The sequence below is a fragment of the Canis lupus genome, chromosome 1 (assembly GCF_003254725.2).
Source record: "Canis lupus dingo isolate Sandy chromosome 1, ASM325472v2, whole genome shotgun sequence".
NCBI lineage: Eukaryota > Metazoa > Chordata > Mammalia > Carnivora > Canidae > Canis > Canis lupus.
The window spans coordinates 32,073,060-32,092,736 of record NC_064243.1 but is presented as its reverse complement, the minus strand read 5'-3'; the positions used below and the strand labels follow the sequence as shown (position 1 = coordinate 32,092,736).

The following is a 19,677-nucleotide window of genomic DNA, read 5'->3' as shown; positions in this document are numbered from 1 at the left end:
AATGATACATGTTGAAAATAATGTTCAGGAAGCTCAAAGCTAAATTTGATGCTCTGTTTCGGGAGCTATCTTTAGCCTATAAATTCTGGTGTAGCTATCTTGACCTAGCCTAACCCATGATCATATTCATCTGACCTTGTTTGAATAGGTTTAGCATTAGCATATCTGTGTCTTTTATTCTAAGCTGCCTTAAATATTGTTTGGGGGAAAGATATTTTGGGGATGTAAATAACAAGAATAGTTTATCTCTAGCAGAATACACTAAGAGTTAAAATATAATAACTGCATTATTCACATGTAATGAATAAAGCACAGCATACAAACAGAAAAAAAATAATGAAGATGGAAGGTTTTTTTTTTTTTTTCTGTAACTCAAATCTATTTTGGGGAAACAGATGAGCAGCTGGATCATCTGAACTTAGAAAGGGCAGAACATGAAGGTTATCGTCCTAGCTGCTTGTGGAAATGATTGCACAATCTTTAGCAAGTGGCCCGGAGCAGGATCTGTGTTCAATGACTCATCCAAGATGTGGCCCTTCCATTAGCTCCCCAACTATAAAACTGGGACATTAATTTAATTCTGACTCACATTGTTAAATGCCACACACTGAATCACTGAGCCTACTACATAAAGCACCTGGATTAAATGTCTCTATGCAATACTTAGCCAGACTGAAAATCTCCATTTAAGCCAGGGAGATGGTGGAAGCTCTGCTAACAGCTAGTCGTCCTGGAAGTCTCATATGAGTTTAAGTTCACCGGCTCTCTGGTTGCAAGATAAAATCCTAAAAGGCAATCGATTTTATTTCTGAATGGTACTTTAAGATTTCACTTATATCTTTACCGTGGGCAAAAAAATTCTCATTGATAATCCTATTTCAAATAATTTTTACTTTTAAAACTATTATTCTTTTACTGGATGTTGTTTTCCTACATATGCTGTTTTCCAAAGGGACATTCCAAATATGGGGGAAAAATGCTATAAGGTTTGCAAATGAAATGCATTCTCTAACTGTCCAGATGTTCATTTCAATGCATGCATCATATAAATCTAAACTGATGAGAACAGTAATGGTCCAGCTCAGTCTGTCTCTGAAACAAGAAAAATAGGAAATGTGCCATTTTTTTGAGGTTATGAGTTTTAAAAACTCAAGAACACACTTTCTATCTTTTATTGTTTTGATTTTGTGGACAATAAAATTGACTTCCCACAATGGTCTTCTTACTATACAACAGGCAAATATCATCTCCGTTTCAAAATGAGATCTAAAAGGGTTTGTTTTATTTTGGTTTTTTTTTTTTCTATAATGAGGCTATGTTTGTATGAAGACAAATAAAAACCCAAAGTAATCCTGGAACAAACTCTAAAATATGACCATTCTTTCTACTGCTTTTCTTCCTGAAGACTTCAATAGAGCCTGTGTATCTTTTCATTGTTCCTCACACATCTCAAGTGTTGGCAGGTATGATAATCTTCAGTTTTTCCAACTCTGAGAATTTGTATAAAATGATACAAGTGTCATAAAATGTAGCTTCATTTGTTATTCAATATCCTCCAAGAGATCTAGAGAATGACTCCAGATAAGACCTAGAGTAAGGACTCCTCAGCACCCTGTTCCTCTCATCCACAAAGCCATTCCCTTGGATTAACAAATATGGGTAGGGATCCCTGGGTGGCGCAGCGGTTTGGCGCCTGCCTTTGGCCCCAGGGCGCGATCATGGAGACCCGGGATCGAATCCCACGTCGGGCTCCCTGCATGGAGCCTGCTTCTCCCTCTGCCTGTGTCTCTGCCTCTCTGTCTCTCTCTGTGTGACTATCATGAATAAATAAATAAAATCTTTAAAAAAAAAACAAAACAAATATGGGTAGAAGTCCTCAGAGCAGGGTTCTAGAAGGGCTAAATACCCTTGATGCTACATGATGCAGTTGGTCTTATTGTAGTTTTCATTTGGGGTAGAGAAATGCAGAGCAACATCTCCCAGCCTACCCCTCCTGTGAGGCAACTCTGAAAAACTCTAGGTGCGCTTATAGCTGCCTGAGTTCCTGGGACATCTGAACTATGTGGACAGAGGCATGGTACTGCATCACTGATGTTTCAGCTAGGCCTTTCCCCAAAATATAAGCATTTCCTGTAGATATGCTTCAGTGAGGAGGTACTTAACCTTGCACACGTATTTGCTAAATCGTCTCCATAGTAACAGCAGAGTTAAAACACTTACTCTGATGCACAAAGTTCCAGAGCTGGAATTTTAACAATGAATGTCCTCTAAGAGAGGAACACTTTCAAAGATCCTACCTATCTTAGTCCATTCAGGCTACTGTAGTAAGATACCACCAACTGCGTGGCTTATAACAACAGAAATTTATTTCTGACAGGTCTAGAGGCTGAAAATCTAAGATCAGGATTCCAGCATGGTTGCGTGAGGGCTGTCTTCTGGGTTTCAGACTTCTTGTGGTATCTTCACGTGGCAGAAAGGGTCAGAGAGCTCTGTGGGGTCTCTTTTATAAGACATATATTCCATTCACGAGGGCCCTGCCTTCATGACCTAATCACCACCCGAAAGCCCTACCTTCTACCCCTTCCCTCTGTCACACTGGGGATTAGAATTTCAGTATAGGAATGGTGCGGGAGGGGGAGGACCATAGCATTACCTTACATACTATCAGGGGCAAATACTTAATAGTTCCTACCAATGCACCAACACTAAACAGCCATCATTAATAGTGCTATAGAAATATCAGCATATCTCTATAAGAAAAACCTTTATTAATCCTATCTGCTCATAACATGTGTTCATTGTGTGTGTACACTTGGCTGTGTCAAATTCAGCTTTTAACATACACAATTCATCAGTCTATTCATTTATACTTCCTCTTCCTTCCCCCACTACTACATTATTAACTCCTCCAAATGCAAGAACTAGTCATGAATCTATTTCTTTTATAATCTTTTGATAGCTCTTAATATTGTGCCATGAACACCTTAGAATATTGGTGACAAACAGCTAAGTCAGTAGAACTGGAAACAAAAGAAAATTCTTTTTAGCATGGAAGAACAGCTAGTAACTCTGTCGGTTCAAGAAGAAGCAACAAGTTCAGTATTTATGGTAGTGAATATTATTTACCATAAAGCGCATTTATTGTCATAATATAACTTGATTTCATTCACAGAATCAGCCAAATAAAAGGGAAATTTATGGTTTCATATACTGCCAAATTAGCACTGTCATTTAAATTTTTAAATAAGATCTTGAGAAATTTACTGAAACCACTGAAATACCTTAAAGAATAGAGTTAGTAATTTATCTTGTGGTATTAAAATTAAGTGTTGGTACTCTGGCACAGTGACATTTTGCTGGATTAGCCTCTAAGTCTTTGGGACAATTTCAAAGAGGATTGTCCAAAGACAAGGAAATGGGCTGGAAGCTCACAAAGTCTTCTCTAGCCCAATGATTATGTAACTCATAAATGCAGCATGAAGACTGTGGTCTTGGCATTTTTTTCTAGAAGCATTACAGCACATCTGGGAATACCAGAGTCTTCTCTCATGGGTCTACAGTCCACTGACCACTATCTTTGCTCTTAAATCAACCATTTGGTATGCAGAGACAGGGCACCTCTGGGAGCACCAGGCTTTCCCTCTCCCTGAGTGGGCATCCTCTGCACTCTTCAGCCCCCAGCCTCAATTCAGTTAAAAATTGAACAACTTTGGCATTTTCATTTTAGCACCTTCCTCGATATGTCCAGTGCATGATATTTATTGTGTTTTAGAATCTCCAAATCTACTCATTTTTCACGAACTCATCTCATTAGCACTTTCTCCTGGCAACTCTCCATATATATATATATATATACACTACTATGTATGTGTGTGTGTATATATATATATATATATATATATATATATATTACTTAAGCCAAAGGCGCCATTATTCATTTCCACATTTATTTCAAAGAGTAATAGAACCTGTCCCCAAATACTCAGACTTCCTTATGAACTTGGTGGGCATCTTTCTCTTCCCACATGAATAATAGCTTCATATTTTCAAAATAACATTCTGTTTTCTATACAGAATACTACTGGAGTAGGCATGGTCTCCCTATGTGTAAGGGAAATACCCAATGTGCTTCTGAAAACTTCTTGGAAAAAAGATTTTGTCTCTTCTCCCACAGCTGACCAAGTCGATACTCTCTCTCATCCAGAGACCCATGCATAGAACTCCAGGGGCAAAGCTAGGTTTATTTGCAATATGGTTCTATAAATATTTAATAAAGAGTTTGAGAGGAGGCTGACTACAGATCCATCTGTTAAACTGCTGGAGACAAACCAGATACCATGAATTAACCACAGAATAGGTCCATTATTTTGTCAGGGTTCGATAGAGGGCCAAAGATATGCAGCTGATCCCATATTCTGAGTATACCAACACTGTGATAGGAACGAAACAGTCAAAAGTGGGTGAATATAAATTCTTCCACCAAATGAAGCTAATTCCTTGTGAAAAACAGTTAACAATGATCTGACCAATTTTAAGCAATACAAATAATTGTGATATATATGCAAAAGCTATATCTCCATGCTAAGCCAAAGTTCTCAAGGTCTGATTTCACTTGCCAGGAGCTCTCAAATGTCGCCATTCCTCAATAAATGAAAATCAAAACAGAAGAAATGCAACAAATATGAGCTAGATGTCAGTAGTCTTTGACATTCATTCAACTCCCAATCTCATGCTATATAAAATCAGTAAACTTTGTTTTTTATTTTTTTTTTATATTTTATTTATTTATTTATGACACACACACACACACACCCACAGAGGCAGAGACACAGGCAGAGGGAGAAGGAGACCCCATGCAGGGAGCCTGACATGAGACTCCACCCCAGGACTCCAGGATCAGGCCCTGGGCTGAAGGTGGCGCTAAACCGCTGAGCCACCCGGAGCTGCCCAAGTTAGTAAACTTTAATTTTGAAAACCAAACACCCAAACAACCACAAAGTAGACTGCCACAGTGCTGCTGTCACACTGTGAAAGATGTTGTTTGTTTTTTAGAGAATGAAGAATGTCAGGATTTCTAATAAATCATTGATAGTTCATAAAAGGTTATGTCAACCTCCTTTAGAGCAAACAGACCTCTGTTAATACGGTAGGTAAAAAGCTGAATACACAGATACCAGTTTTCCTGTTTTCCTTTCCAGGGACAGTTTAGAAAGGAAATAAATGGCTTCAAATAAAGGTGAGTACAAGTTTTCATACACTCGCAGGGTTTTTTTTTTTTTTCTTTCTTCCCCTCCGCCCCATCCTTCTCTTCCTGTCCTCATACTCAAATATTGAGAAAGAAAAGTACTTCAGTGAGAGACAGCAACAGGCTGCTCATTTGGACCAAGTGCCTTCCATGCTTTTATTTTTTTAGCAGCCTTACCCTTGAGACAAAAAAAGAAGTAGCATCTATTAGAAGAATCCCCTAAGGCAGTTGTGTTAGAGGCGGAAGGGAGGAGACAAAAAAGTGCTTGACATGGAGAAAATAAGGAAATGATTTCAAGCTCTTGATTGCACTCAGATTCATATGCCAGGAAGGAGAAATTAGCTCCTTTCTTTCCATTCCCACCCCCAATTTAACACATGTGCACACATTCACACATACACATGCAAAGCAAATGCACACACGCATACACAAAGTCACACTGGCATGAGCACACAACACCTGCTGTTGCTTCAGGTAAAAGATAAGAAGCCCATTTATCTCAGACATATGGTATGTGTGTGTATATATATATGTGTGTGTGTGTGTGTGTGTGTGTGTGTGTATCCTTAATTCAACTAGGTGAATACATGCCCCCAGAGCATCACGTATTTGCTGCTCTGCTGTGTCTAACCAAGGCAACATCAGTAAACAATCAACTAGCATTTTCTACAAAGCAGCAAACACATATCTCATACCATTTTATGATGGGGAGCTAAGATGACAGCAAAGTGAATGACAGAATTGCAATCCCCCAATAAAAATCATGCATGTGACTACTGGCCCATAGTGTACATTTAAAGGCACCTGTTTTATTTTGTATTTTTTATTTATTTCTTTGTATATGTTTTTATTGGAGTTCGATTTGCCAACAAAGGGACCTGTTTTATAAACAAACTTCCTATGTTACATATTAAAACAGATTCCCACCATTAAAGAATGATTAGAGCTTCATTTTGGGCCATGGTTCCAAAAGGTAACAATAAACCCCTTTTTAATTTAGGATTTTAGAAAGCAGAGCTCAACGGATAGGTACAGGTCATATTATCAAAAGGAATATCTGATTCTAAAACACAGCCTCGTTTATAGGGCATGAGAACATGAAAATAGATAACTTTAATGGATTATAATGTAAGCTCACTGTTCTTGTGCTAAAGAATAAATTAAATATTGATGCTATTATTAAAATTTTCCAAATTAAAGTTCTTTTAATGCCCAGGCTTGGAAAATAAGTAAGTTCATTAATGTATTTTTCTCATATGTAACATTATTCTAAGAATAATGTGATGTGTGAAATGCATAAGGATAGAACACAAAGTGGTTGCTTTGTCACCAGACTTGACTGTCCTTTGCACTGGGAAATGGGTTTCCTGGGAAAAAGAGATCAGGCTTTTTAATTTCTCTTCCCAAAGGGACAAAAATTAACTATCTTTCCTTGGGCATCAGCTTTCTGGTTATGCATAGCAGCTGAAGAGCCACCTATACTGCCACGTGGACAAACAACTCAGGAATCCACGCCACCTCTCCAAGAAGCCACGCATGGTGGCCACACACTTTTATGCACCTCTGGGGTCAGCCCTGTCACCAGCTCCAGCCCCATGTTGCCTTTTCACCTGGGCCTCTGGCAGGAGGGTTCACATCATAGAGTAATGACGTATTAAAGCTGAAAGGGGCCACAGAGGTCATTTAGTCCAACATTCTCATCTCAGAGATGAGGAAATGAGATCTACGTATTAAATGGCATGCCCAACACAGTACATTTTTGTCAAAGTCTAGACAGAAATATATGCTTCCTGACAAGCAGCTCTCTAGAATTTTGCTATGCAAAGCACAGGGCTCAAGCCAGCAGCATGTAGGACTCATTAGAAATGCTGAATCTCAGGCCTTGTCCAAAGCCTACTGTATTGATTGGAATTCTCCAAAGAAACAGAACCAATAAGGTGTGTGTGTCTGTGTGTGTGCAGATTTATTTTGAAGAATTGGCTCCTTGACTGTGGGAAGCAACAAACCTGAATTGCATAAAAAAGACTAGCTGGCTGGAAACTAGACCGAGAGTTCTATGTTAAAGTCTTGAGGCACAGTGTCTTCTTCTCTGGGAAACCTCACTTTTTGCTCCTAAGGCTTTCAACTTATTGGATGAGAACAACCTGTATTACCAACAGTAAACTCCTTTACTTAAAGTCAACTGAGTGCAGATGTTAATGGCCTCTACAAAATACCTTCACAGCAACATCTAGACTTTAGTGTCTTACTAAACAACTGGGCACCGTAGCCTAGACACGTTGGCCTATAAAACTTATCCAACACATTTCCTGAATCAGGATCTGCATTTTAACACAATCTCTGGTGATTCATTGGCACATAGAAATTCAAGAAGCTATAATTTAGCTATTTGTAAGTTTGGAGGATATCACAGCCCCAATTCCGTAACAGAGTGATCGACTATAACAGTGCATTAGGTAAGTTAGAAGTTTATGTTTCTTCCATGGAAAGTTTGAGCATTGTAGTCTAGAACAAGTAGAGATTTAATAATCAGGAATCCAGGCTTCTTCTAACTTGTTGCTCTGCCATCTCCAACATATGGCTCCCATTTCCTGGTCCAAGATAACTATTTCCACCTCAACCCGCCATGCCTTTGCTCTTATCAACAAAAGAGAGAAAAGGGCAATGAAAGGAATACCTCTTTCATTTAATAACATAACTCAGAAGTTATACCATGTTATACTATCACTGATGCTCAGATCCTATAGTCAAGAACTTGGTCATCTGGCCACATCTAGTAGCCACAGAGGCAGCTGGAAAATATAGAATTTTTACAGAATCATCCATCATCCCATAAATATTCAGTCATAGCAGAATTCCATAAAGAAAGAAGGGTTGACTGGCTACTAACGAACATTTCTACCATTTATTTTTCTGCACCAGGCTACTTCTGGGACTGCAGATGAAGAGGTGGTGGAAGCAGCAGAAAAGAGCATCATTCCTGCTTTCTTCTACAGTAGGGAGAAATTAAGCCAACATATCACTGAGGATGAGGAAACAGCTCAAACTATCATTTGCATTGACTGGTTACTTCCTCAATGTGGAGACACTCTTGGCCAATGCAGTCAAAATGTAAACTTTCATTGTCCCAAAGAAGTAACAGTGGAAAAAGAAGGAGAATTTACACTGACTTTTTTTAACATTTCATCACTCCCATCTCCTCATTGCCACACAGGGATGACTCACTTCTGCCTGTTTTCAAGGCCAAGAAGCAGCATGAAAGAGGAAACAACTCCACTTAAAGAGTTTTCTCTTCTTGTTCAAGCCTGGTCAGTCTTGTATCCCACAGCTGGGGAAAGAAGAATGTAGAGACACTTCCAATGTTCATGTTGACCACAAAACTCTCTGTTATTTCCTATTCCAAGGCAAAAGCTGTGTGTCTAGGAGTAACTGAAATGTATACAGAGGTATGGCTAGGGATGGTTTTATAGCAGGGAGGATATATGGATAAATATATTTTCATTTAATTGCTGAAAGCAGCTTTACACAAAAGATGACCTAATAGCAGAACAAAATATCTGCAAAAATATATCAACTTCTCTGTTTTATTACCTCCCACAAGTACCCACAAACATACATGAAGTCCCTCTAGAGACCAATCAGACATATCGTACAGAATTTGCTGTAACCAAGGTAACAAAACATTATTTCTTTGCATCAACTTTTAAGACAAAAAAAAAAAAATGATTGTTAGAGTGAATTTTTCTTTGTAATGGTATTTATTGTTAAGATGTTGACTTACCCTCATTTTCAAGATCTAGGTTATATCAGGCTATTTTCTTCCAGGCACTAATTATAACTTTCAATGATAATTAGGAACACCTGAATTATAGGTCGAATCGTTTTTTGGGCCATAGATAAGTAAGAATATAGATGTAACATGATTCTAATTACTTTTATGTTTCTATGAAAAGGTATTTATTAACATAACTGACTATCAGTTAACTAATACCTATATATTGATTACATGGTCCACAAGCATGACATGCCTACTGATATATGTAGTATAAGACACTCTAAATAATTTGCATGTTTATTATTTTATATAAAATCATTTGATATCTTTCTCACCAAATTTAACTCATTAATAATTATCTGCCATCTAGTTCTATGATGAAATAGAATAAAACAATCCATCCCAAATATTATGTACTCTTGTAAGAGTACCATGCCTCCCAAGGTCATACACACACCTTTCTTAATGTAGGTACTGTGTTCAAAGGTTTTATTTATATGAGGATTTCATTTAGATGCCCAGCATTGCTCTTCAAATAAACCCCTTTTGATGTTCATAACAGAAGGGCTCAGTAGCAGCCTGGAGTTCTGTGATATCATGTTCTCCCACTAAACTTTACCCTGATGATCTCAATTTGATACGAATCTCTGATGGACATGTTGGCACAGCCTTCATTCCTGCATGGATTCCATGTTACCTTTTTAAAATATCACTGTTACTTTGTCCAAACTTGACTCAGAAAGCCACAATGACTATTATTACTTTGGGCTTCTGGTGAATAACTACAGATGGCTTGGTTGTTACCAAGTTCCTGAAAACTTTTACCTTGTATGTAGTGTGTGAATCAGTAGTGCTTACAATTTATCATATCCTGCAATTCCAAATGCTTGTTATCAGTATCACTAATGTGATGATTGAGTTTATAATTCCATTGATTTAAACAATGGCCATTTTTACTTTAGAAATTAATGATTGGTTACAAAAGTTTTTACCTACCAGCTAAAATTTGAGGAAGAAAATAATTCATACAAAGTAGCAAAGAGATTCTAGTTATACAATCTTAGGCATTTTCTTCTATATTTTGAAAGTAATAAGCATTTTCTTACAGCTTAATGAAGTAAAAATTAAGCCGTTATCAGAGTGCTCCCAATTTCCTCTGAAAGTGTCTTATTCAAGCTGTTTCTCTTGTATGTTTTCTTACATTAGGGAGAAAATGCTGCTCTAAAGATCTAGATTTCTATTCCCTGGGACTATGTACCTCATATGACTTAGTTTGACAAGAATCATTTTCATTCTCAGTTAGGAAATTAAAGCATAAGGTAGTGTAATAAATATGTGATTGAACTTTGCAATAGCATAGGCTTATTAGCTCTAAGAATTTCCAAAATTACATTAATTTTTTTCCTACCTCATGATATTTGCCCTCTAGCTCTTGAATTAGATTTTTTATCCAACTTCACAGTTGTCATTTTGGTTTCAAACTTAGACATTTTTTCTAGAGACTACATCTGAGGGCTGTGTTTATATTCTTAAAGCAGGAATTTTCATTTTTTTAAATTTCTGGGTTAATTTTAAGAAAAGATTTAGTCACAATACATTATATATTCTCATATATTCTCAATATTTAGAGGAGATATTCTCTAAATAACAATATACAATATAAAATATAAACATATATATAAAATATAAACAATATAAAAATAAACAATATATTCTCAACTATTTAGAGGAGAACATTTATTAACAATATTAAAGGAATCTGTCTAAAAATAGCACTGAATATAACACATCTTAATTGTCTCTCAGAAGTGTCAAGTTTGGTCAAATACATTCTCATTTTGGCCATCATTATAAGCAATGGTTATTAAATTCTTTAACTGATGTTAAGGGAGAAGAAAAATCACTTGTGTTGATTGATAAAATCAAATTGCATGTAGTTCTAAGCCCCACCATCCTGGATAGCAAAAAAACCTGTTGTGACTGGGCATCATGTGCTCCTCTGTAAGAGTTTTTCCCCCTTAAGCCATCATGGCCTATGACTGTTGCTGGCAGTACCACTAGTCACAGCCTCTGCTCTCCCCAAAGACACGTTAACCTGGGACCAATGCCCAAGTCCCTTAGGGGATTTTGCTCAGGCCATTCCTACATTCATCAGGGTCCCACCATCAAGCTGGTATTGTTATAGAGACATGGACAGACTATTTCCTATGTATTCACCATCCTCTTCACTCCTCAGTACAAATGAAACTATTGGCGCACTATTAGGTGTCTTGTCATTAAGCCAGTAAGCAACACAACCAGAATTCAAATATATGCATTCTGATCCCAGAATCTATACACTTAGCTACTACTTTATACTGCTTCTCCATAAGACAACCTCTTACTTTTTCCTAAGTAAGGTCAGTAATCTGTGACTTTAGTATATAGAAACTTGACTGTACAGAGTGGTGACAAAGGAGAAAGATACATGAAGGAAAATACTTGCCATACTTATTCTTTCATGATATACTTCCAGAAAAATGCAAACCACTGTCAAACTCTCAGGTTATTTTGCCACATATATGTATCTGAGGCCTTGTTGGTTAAACCTCAGTGCTGGTGTGAAACCTCCTTCTCCCTATTCACAGGGCATCAAGTAATGTCAGTGCAAGAACTGCCACCCATGTGCTCAGACCTACTTCCTATTATTACTAAGCCAAATCATAAAAGTAATTGGAACAAACGTCTGATCAGTTTCCTCTCCTTCCTCTCTCATTACATCCTCCCTCTTTGTTCTATAATCCCCAGGATGAACCTTTTCCTTCCTCCATATTATAGCCACCGTCTATTCAAGATAACAAGCTTAACTTACACAGCTTTTATTTTTTAAGGTTATATTTTTTGCAATTCAACTTTATGGCTATGAAAATCTTACTTGCTAGGTAGATGATAAATGGATATTATAATAACTGTTCTTAGCTTTAATCCACAACTCCCATTCCTTGAGAAGGCAGAAAATTAATGTTCCAGTTATTTATGGCTATGTAACAAACCACCCAGATATTTAGTGATTTAAAATAACAATCATCATTTATTTTGCTCACAAATATACAATTGAGAAAGTGTTGACCAGATGGGCTCATCTGTGTTTTAGATTGAGTTAACTGAGGTAACCCAACTCAGTGGAAGTGTATCTTGATACACTTCCAAGATGGCTTACTCATATGGCCATTAAGTTAGAACTCAGTGGAGGCTATTGGCCAGGTATCTTAGTGCCTTTCCATAAACCCTTTCCACAGAGCTGCTGCTTCTTCACAGCATAGTAACTGTTCCAAAAGGAAAAAAAAAAAAGTGGAAACTGCCAATCTCTTAAGTCCTAGGCCCTGTAACTGGCAAAGAACCACTTTTTTGTATTGTATAAGTCAAAGTTTCCACTAATCTTTGATGAGTCAAGGGAGTTCTGAGGGGAAGGAAGAGGAAGATTAGAAAGGAACATAGACTCTGCCTCTTAACAGATACATACAACTGCCTCTTCCCAGTTGTACTGCTAGCGAAAATAGCAAGCTTGGTAGAGAAAGAACAGGAAAATCATACAGCACTGCTAGCCTGAGTTCTAAGTCCACTAGTAGAAGGTAACAGATCAGGTACTAGAAATTTAAGGGACATTCTTGAAATGAGAGAACCATAGATGGACCAGGTAATTTCCTCATATATCCTTGGTTAAGGTGGCATGTATATGTGGAAGAGACCCATGAGGGCCCAATCTACCATAGATTACTGCCTGATTTAGTCTGTGTAAATGCAAAGAAATGACCTTGGACAGTCCATGCTCTATACATATCCATGGCTTGACTGCCCCCACAAGAAATTCTAATGGGCGAAATGACAGCAGATGGCAAGCAGTATCCACATGGAAAAATAAAAAGCACCAGAAATTCTAAAAATGTAGATAAGTGTAAAAGATTGCATAGATACTCTTTCCTTTCTTCTCATAACTTCTTAAAAAGATATAACATTATGTCAAACAATTATAATACTCTATTTTGGGTTTATAGCATACTTATATATGATATATGTAAAAATAATGTCACAAAAATGGTTAGGAAATAGAACTATATTAGAGGAAAGTTACTACATTTTATTGGAATTAAGTTGCTATATTTTACTGGAACTACATCACCTAGGTAAACTATATAAAGTTAAAATGCATATTGTAATTCTTAGAGCAACTGCTTAAAAATAAAGTATATTTAAACAATCATCAGAGTAATAAAATAAGACTCTAAAAATATCTATTAACACAAAAGGTAGAACAAAGGAATAAATATGATATTATATACAGAAAACAAACAAAAGGCCAATTAATAATTACATTAAACATGAATGCACTAACCATATTACTCAAAAGGCAGAGATTATTAGACTGGAATAAAAAGAGCATAGCCAATATATATAACTGTTTACAAGAGAAACAGTTCAAATTCAAAGATACAGTAAATGACCTGCAAAAGAGAGGATCCCTGGGTGGCTCAGCAGTTAAGCACCTGCCTTCGCCCCAGGATTCTGGAGTCCCAGGATTGAGTCCCACGTCAGCACCCTGCATGGAACCTGCTTCTCCCTCTGCCTGTGTCTCTGCCTCTCTCTCTCTCTCTCTCTCTCTCTCTCTCCGTTTCTCATGAATAAATAAAATCTTTAACAACAACAAAAAAAAAGTGACCTGCAAAAGATATGCTATGCAAATTTCATAGTTTAAAACTTTACATATCAAACAGCTGGAATAACAAGAAAAAAATAAGAAATATTACTAGAAATAAAAAAGGGAGACTTCATAATAATAGAAGTCAATACACCAGAAGATATAATAATTACAAATATGCACATAAGAAATCCCGTATTATATGTAGCAAAAACCAACAAAACTATAGAGAAATAGATACTATACCAGTTACAATTGGAAATTTCAATATTCCATTTTCAAACTGATATAACAACATAGAAAATCATCACAGCTAAAGAAGACTTGAATAACATTATCAACTAATTTGACTTAACTGACATTTATAAAACACTGTACCTAAAACCAACAGAATATTTTTTCTTTTCAAGAACATATAGAACATTCTCTAGTGTATACCAAATGTTAAGACATAAAACAAGTCTCAGCAAATTCAAAGGAATAAAGAGCATTCAAAATATGCTCTACAGTAACAATGGAATAAAACTAGAAATCAACAATAGAAAAAAACCTAGGGAAATATTCAAATATTTGTAAATTAAATAACACATGGTTCAAAGAAACCATAAAAGGAATTAGAAAATATTTTGAAGTAAATGAAAACAAAAACAATATGTCACAATATATCAAAATTATGTGGTGGACGTAAATCCATACTTAGAGTGAATTTATAGCTTTAAGACCTATTTTAGAAAAAAAATGAAAAACCTCAAATTAATAATCTAAACTTTCTCCTAAGAAACTAGAAGTGCTAATTTAATATAAAATAAGCAGAATGGAGAGAATAATAAAGACCAGAGCAGACAATGATGAAATAGACAAAAACAATAGAGAAAAATCAATGAAATGAAAATGTGGTTCTTTCAAAAAGATTACAACATTGATAAATCTTCAGCTAGGCTGGCCAAGAAGGGGAACAGAGAGCAAGAGAAAGAAAGCAAACATTACCAAAATCAGTTATGAAAGAAAGGATATTGCTACTCACTCTGCAGAAATTAAAATACAGGGTAATATAAACAACTCAATATTGATAGGTTAAACAATTTATGTATTTATGGACAATGTCTTAGAAAGACATAAATTCCCAAACTAACCAAAGAAGAAACAGATAATATGACTCAATCTATAACAAGTAAAGAAATAGGGGATCCCTGGGTGGCTCAGCAGTTTAGTGCCTGCCTTTGGCCCAGGGTGCTATCCTGGAGTCCTGGGATCGAGTCTACATCGGGCTCCTGGCTTGAAGCCTGCTTCTCCCTCCTCATGTGTCTCTGCCTCTCTCTCTCTCTCTCTCTCATAAATAAATAAATAAATAAATAAATAAATAAATAAATCTTTAAAAAAAAGAAATAAAATTAATAATTGCAAATTTTCCTACACAAAAAAGCTCAGACCCAGACAATTTCAGTCATGATTTCTATCAAATATTTTAAGAGAAAATAATATCTACTTTACACAAAACATGCTCTAAAAATATAAAGGAGGAAATACTTCACTCATTCTGCAATCCAGAAACATTCTGATACCAAAGCCAGAAAAGGTCATCACAAGAAAACAGCAGACCATTATGCCTCATGATCATAGATGTGCAACAACCCATGAGAAAATGCTAGCAAACAGAATCCAGCAACGTGTTAAAGGATGACAGAAGGATACTCAACACTGTAAGTCATTTTGAAAATGTACATTAAAAGCCATACGAGATACTACTACATACCTACCAGAGTGGGAATAATCAAAATAACTCAAAGTCAAGCATAGGCCAAGTGTATGGAAAAACTAGAAGCTTCATACATTGCTGGCAGAAAACAGTTTAGCAATTTTTGAATAAATTAAACATACCATTCTAATCAGCAATTCCACTCCTCGATATCTACCCAAAAGAAATGAAAACATATGTCTATTTAAATACTTGTACATGGATGTTCATAGCAGCACTATTCATAATAGCCTAAAACCGGAAACAATCTAAATGTCAATCATCTGATGCATGGGAAATGAAAACGTGGTATATCTACACAATGAATACTTGTCAGCAATAAAAATGAAGAATTATTGGAACATCTACAATATGAATTATGTCTAAAAACTATGCTAATTGAAAGAATACAGACACAAGAGACTACATATTGTATAATTCAATTTGTGTGAAACTTCCCCAAAAAACCTTAGGTAAATCTATAGAGAAAGCTAAGTGGTTACCTGGGGATTGACTAGAAGTATGTAGCAAAGAAAAAATTTGATATGGAAAAAATTTTCTTCAACTGGATTGTGGAGGATTTATCAGCTTTACAAATTTACTAAATATTCAATTGTAAGCAATAATGGGTGCATTTTGAGGCATGTAAATTTATACTTCAATAAAGTTATATTAAACAAAGCAAATTGATTTTCCTTTTCCCCAAATCTCTCACTTCCTCCTAGGTTGCATTTTTCTTCCTCAATTAGCATATCAAATACTTTGGAGTGGATGTGGATGCCATATAGTCTATAGCAATCCCACATTGGAATTCATTGAAATGTATCTATGTTTCATTAAGATCACTGTCAGCCACCTTTCGTGTTTTTATCTGCCGAAATGTCTGCTGACCCACAGGCTTTCAGTCACATGTGAACATTGCCATCTTTGGGGAGTAATTTTTGTTTTTTTTAGATTTTATTTATTTATTCACTAGAGACACAGAGAAAGAAAGGCAGAGACATAGGCAGAGGGAGAAACAAGCTCCATGCAGGAAGCCCAATGTGGGACTTGATCCCAGGATCACGGGATCACGCCCTGAGCCAAAGGCAGATGCTAAACCACTAAGCCACCCAGGTGTCCCATAATATTTTCATCTATAATTCTCTTACAGATTTTTCAAATGAACATTCTTCAGTAAATCATGTGAACACAAATTTTTGTTTTAGACTCTGCTGTTAGGGAAACTGGCCTTTAGCCCTAATGCCCCATGCATTATTCTGTATTTACTGACCCTATTCTGCTGTTAGGTGCATTTGTAAATTTCCCCACAAGGAGCTTCAGGTAGGACATGACTTTCTGCAATTTCTACTCATGTATCATGTTGGTGCGGAATAATTGTCTATGGTCTTGCTGTATTCCCAAGGTTCACTCAAGGAATGGAATAACGATTCATTATATTCTCAATTCCCAGTATCCCATGAATGGAAAAATGAGGAAGCAGTGCATTCTAATCTAAATATAAGTGATCTTATCTCTAACTCTTCATTATGCTCCAGAAATCTCTTTCTGTTGGTCTTGGGAACCAAGGTTTCTTCACAAATCTTTGTTTTTGAGAGCCAAGTTTATGGCATCATTGTACTTTGGTTTGGGAAGATCCTTTCTCTATATGGGCAGTAATAAGCCTGAACTGATGGGAATAGAGACAGTTTGTGACAACAAAGAAAGTATGGATTTAAAAAACACCTTGGGATGCCTGGGTGGTTCAGCGGTTGGGCTCCTGCCTTCGGCTTAGCGAGTGATCCTGGAGTCCCGCATTGGGCTCCCTGCTAGGAGCCTGCTTCTCCCTCTGCCCATGTCTCTGCCTCTCTCTCTCAGCCTTTGTCTCTCATGAATAAATAAATAAATCTTAAATAAAAAAAGTTTTAAAATCTTTAAAAATAAATAAATAACACCTTGATTAATATCAAAATGTTACCCTACTATATGCGCTGTGATTGTCATATTCATATATATTGTAGATAGTTTACTGTGTATAACTTATGGTATGTAATGCATTATAATTAGCATTTTTAGTCTTATTGCAGCCTCCATCTAATAATTATAATTTGGTGATATATTAGAAGAACTTCCATGATACTTAGCAAGTCTTCAAATGAATATGCTTACTGATTGTTCATTTACTGAGTTGACAACATTATAAATGGTATTACATTTTTGCTTCCTAACAAAATGAAGTTCAATAAACTGTTCTTATCATTTTCTTTTAGTACTGCTAAAGCACATTTGAGACTACCATATAGAATAATTTATAGAGATAAGATAATGTAATAAAGGGCACCTGGGTGACTCAGTGGTTGAGCGTCTGCCTTTGGCTCAGGCTGTGATCCCTGGGTCCTGGGATTGAGTCCTGAATCAGGGTCCCTGCAGGAGCCTGTTTCTCCCTCTGCTTATGTCTCTGCCTCTCTTTCTGTGTCTCTTGTGAATAAATAAACAAAAATCTTTTTTAAAAAAGATTTTTAAAAGAAAAGGTAATGTAATAAAAACTGCAGAAGCTTTGAAGGCAGATAAAATCTTGAGCACCAATTCTGGCTCTTCTGCTTTTTGCCAGTGGCAAAAGGGCTTCTATTTTGACTTCCTGAGGTGTTATTTATTAACAAGGGAGAGTTGTTTTGAAATTAAATATGGCAAATGCATAGGGAAGCCCAATGTAAAACATAAAACACTTTAAACATGTTAATGTAATGGGATGAACCTAAAAAGATATTCTAAAAAAGATGTATCAGTGAGATGAATGAGGTCCACATTTCAAGTTTGAAAAGGTGAGAAAAAAAGAAAAGGAAAAAAAATGAAAAGGTGAGAGACAGAGAGAGCAAGAGAGATAGAGAAAGAGAGACAAAAAGATAGATGGAAAGAGACCTAGAAAGACAAGACTAAGAGACAGATTTTTATTCTCCCAGTTTTATTCAAAAGAGGAAAAAGGGGCAAAAAAGAAAGTGATATCAAGAGAAAGGCAATCAGAAGCTTTTCCTTTTTCCTTCTTCTTTTAACTATTTCACATTCTCTGGATGAGCTGAGCTGTCAGAGAAATTGGGAGCACACAATGAACAAAATCAGAGAGACTAGAAGCTGAACATGAAATAAAGGACCTGAGAGAGGTTGAATGTGTGATGGTTAATTTTATGTGTCAACTTGACTGGGCCACAAGGGAGCTGAGGTACTTGCCAAGATATTTGGTCAAGCATTCTGGATATGTTTGTAAGGAAGTTTGGGGATGAGATTAACATTTGAATTAATACAGTGAGCAAAGCCGATTGCTTTCTCCAACGTAGGTGGACCTCACCCAATCAGTTGAAGGCTTGAATAGCACAAAAAGGCAGGCTAAGGGGGATCCCTGGGTGGCTCAGCAGTTTAGCACCTGCCTTCAGCCCAGAGTGTGATCCTGGAGTCCCGAGATCGAGTCCCACATCAGTCTCCCTGCATCTCCCTGCTTCTCCCTCTGCCTGTGTCTCTGCCTCTCTCCCTCTCTCTCTCTCTGTGTCTCTCATGAATAAATAAAATCTTAAAAAAAAAAAAAAAAGGCAGACTAAGAAGGAAGTTCTCTGGACTGACTGCTTGAGCTGAAACATTGTCTTTCTTAGGACTTCCAGCTTTCCAACTGCAAAGCAAGGGACATTTCAGCCTCCATAGTCAGATGAGCCAATTCCTTGTGAAAAATTTTATGTATATATGTATATATTCTGGTTCTCTAGAGAAACTTGACAAGCACAATAATACAGATAATGAAGAATACTGGTGCTAATAGTTACATAGTGGGTATGTATAGAGGGCCACGTGGTATAGAAGAAGGAATAGATGTGCTTGAGTCCTGCCTCTGTTCTGTACCAACTGCTGGGAACATCTATTGCTAAGATGTGGTAGTAACACTTGGGAGGAACAGAGAAAAGAAGTCAGCTGAGGCCATTGACATGTCAACTTACTCATGAAGCTTCAATTTCTTTGTAGGCATAACAGCAGCCAGCTGGGAGAACAGGAGATGATGTGTATGAAGGGCCTAGCACATATTAGGTACTAAATGAATCATGCCTCTAGTTATCTCAGTATGCAAAAAAGAAAGCCTTTTCTGCCATGCTAGCCAAGATAAACGAAATGAGATACTTTGGGAAAAAATGGTGATTTTAACAGTTTTCAGCTTCCATATCCATCTGTAGGCATAATCATTTTTGCACTTTTATTGTTGTTACTAAACTTTACATTTCCTTGTACTA

The 19,677-nt window shown here is 36.6% G+C and overlaps 1 long non-coding RNA gene across 2 annotated transcripts; it reads left to right on the top strand.

Annotated features, from left to right (window-relative positions):
• Positions 1-2,266: 2,266 nt before the first annotated feature.
• LOC112643778 (uncharacterized) lies at positions 2,267-10,562 on the top strand. Of its 2 annotated transcripts, none has more exons than XR_007411102.1 (4): positions 2,267-2,478; positions 2,960-3,094; positions 5,199-5,236; positions 8,168-10,562. It is a non-coding gene; the product is annotated as an uncharacterized LOC112643778 (long non-coding RNA). The 2 variants fall into 2 exon arrangements; XR_003125885.3 differs by having other exon boundaries at positions 2,960-3,108.
• The last annotated feature ends 9,115 nt before the right edge of the window (positions 10,563-19,677 follow it).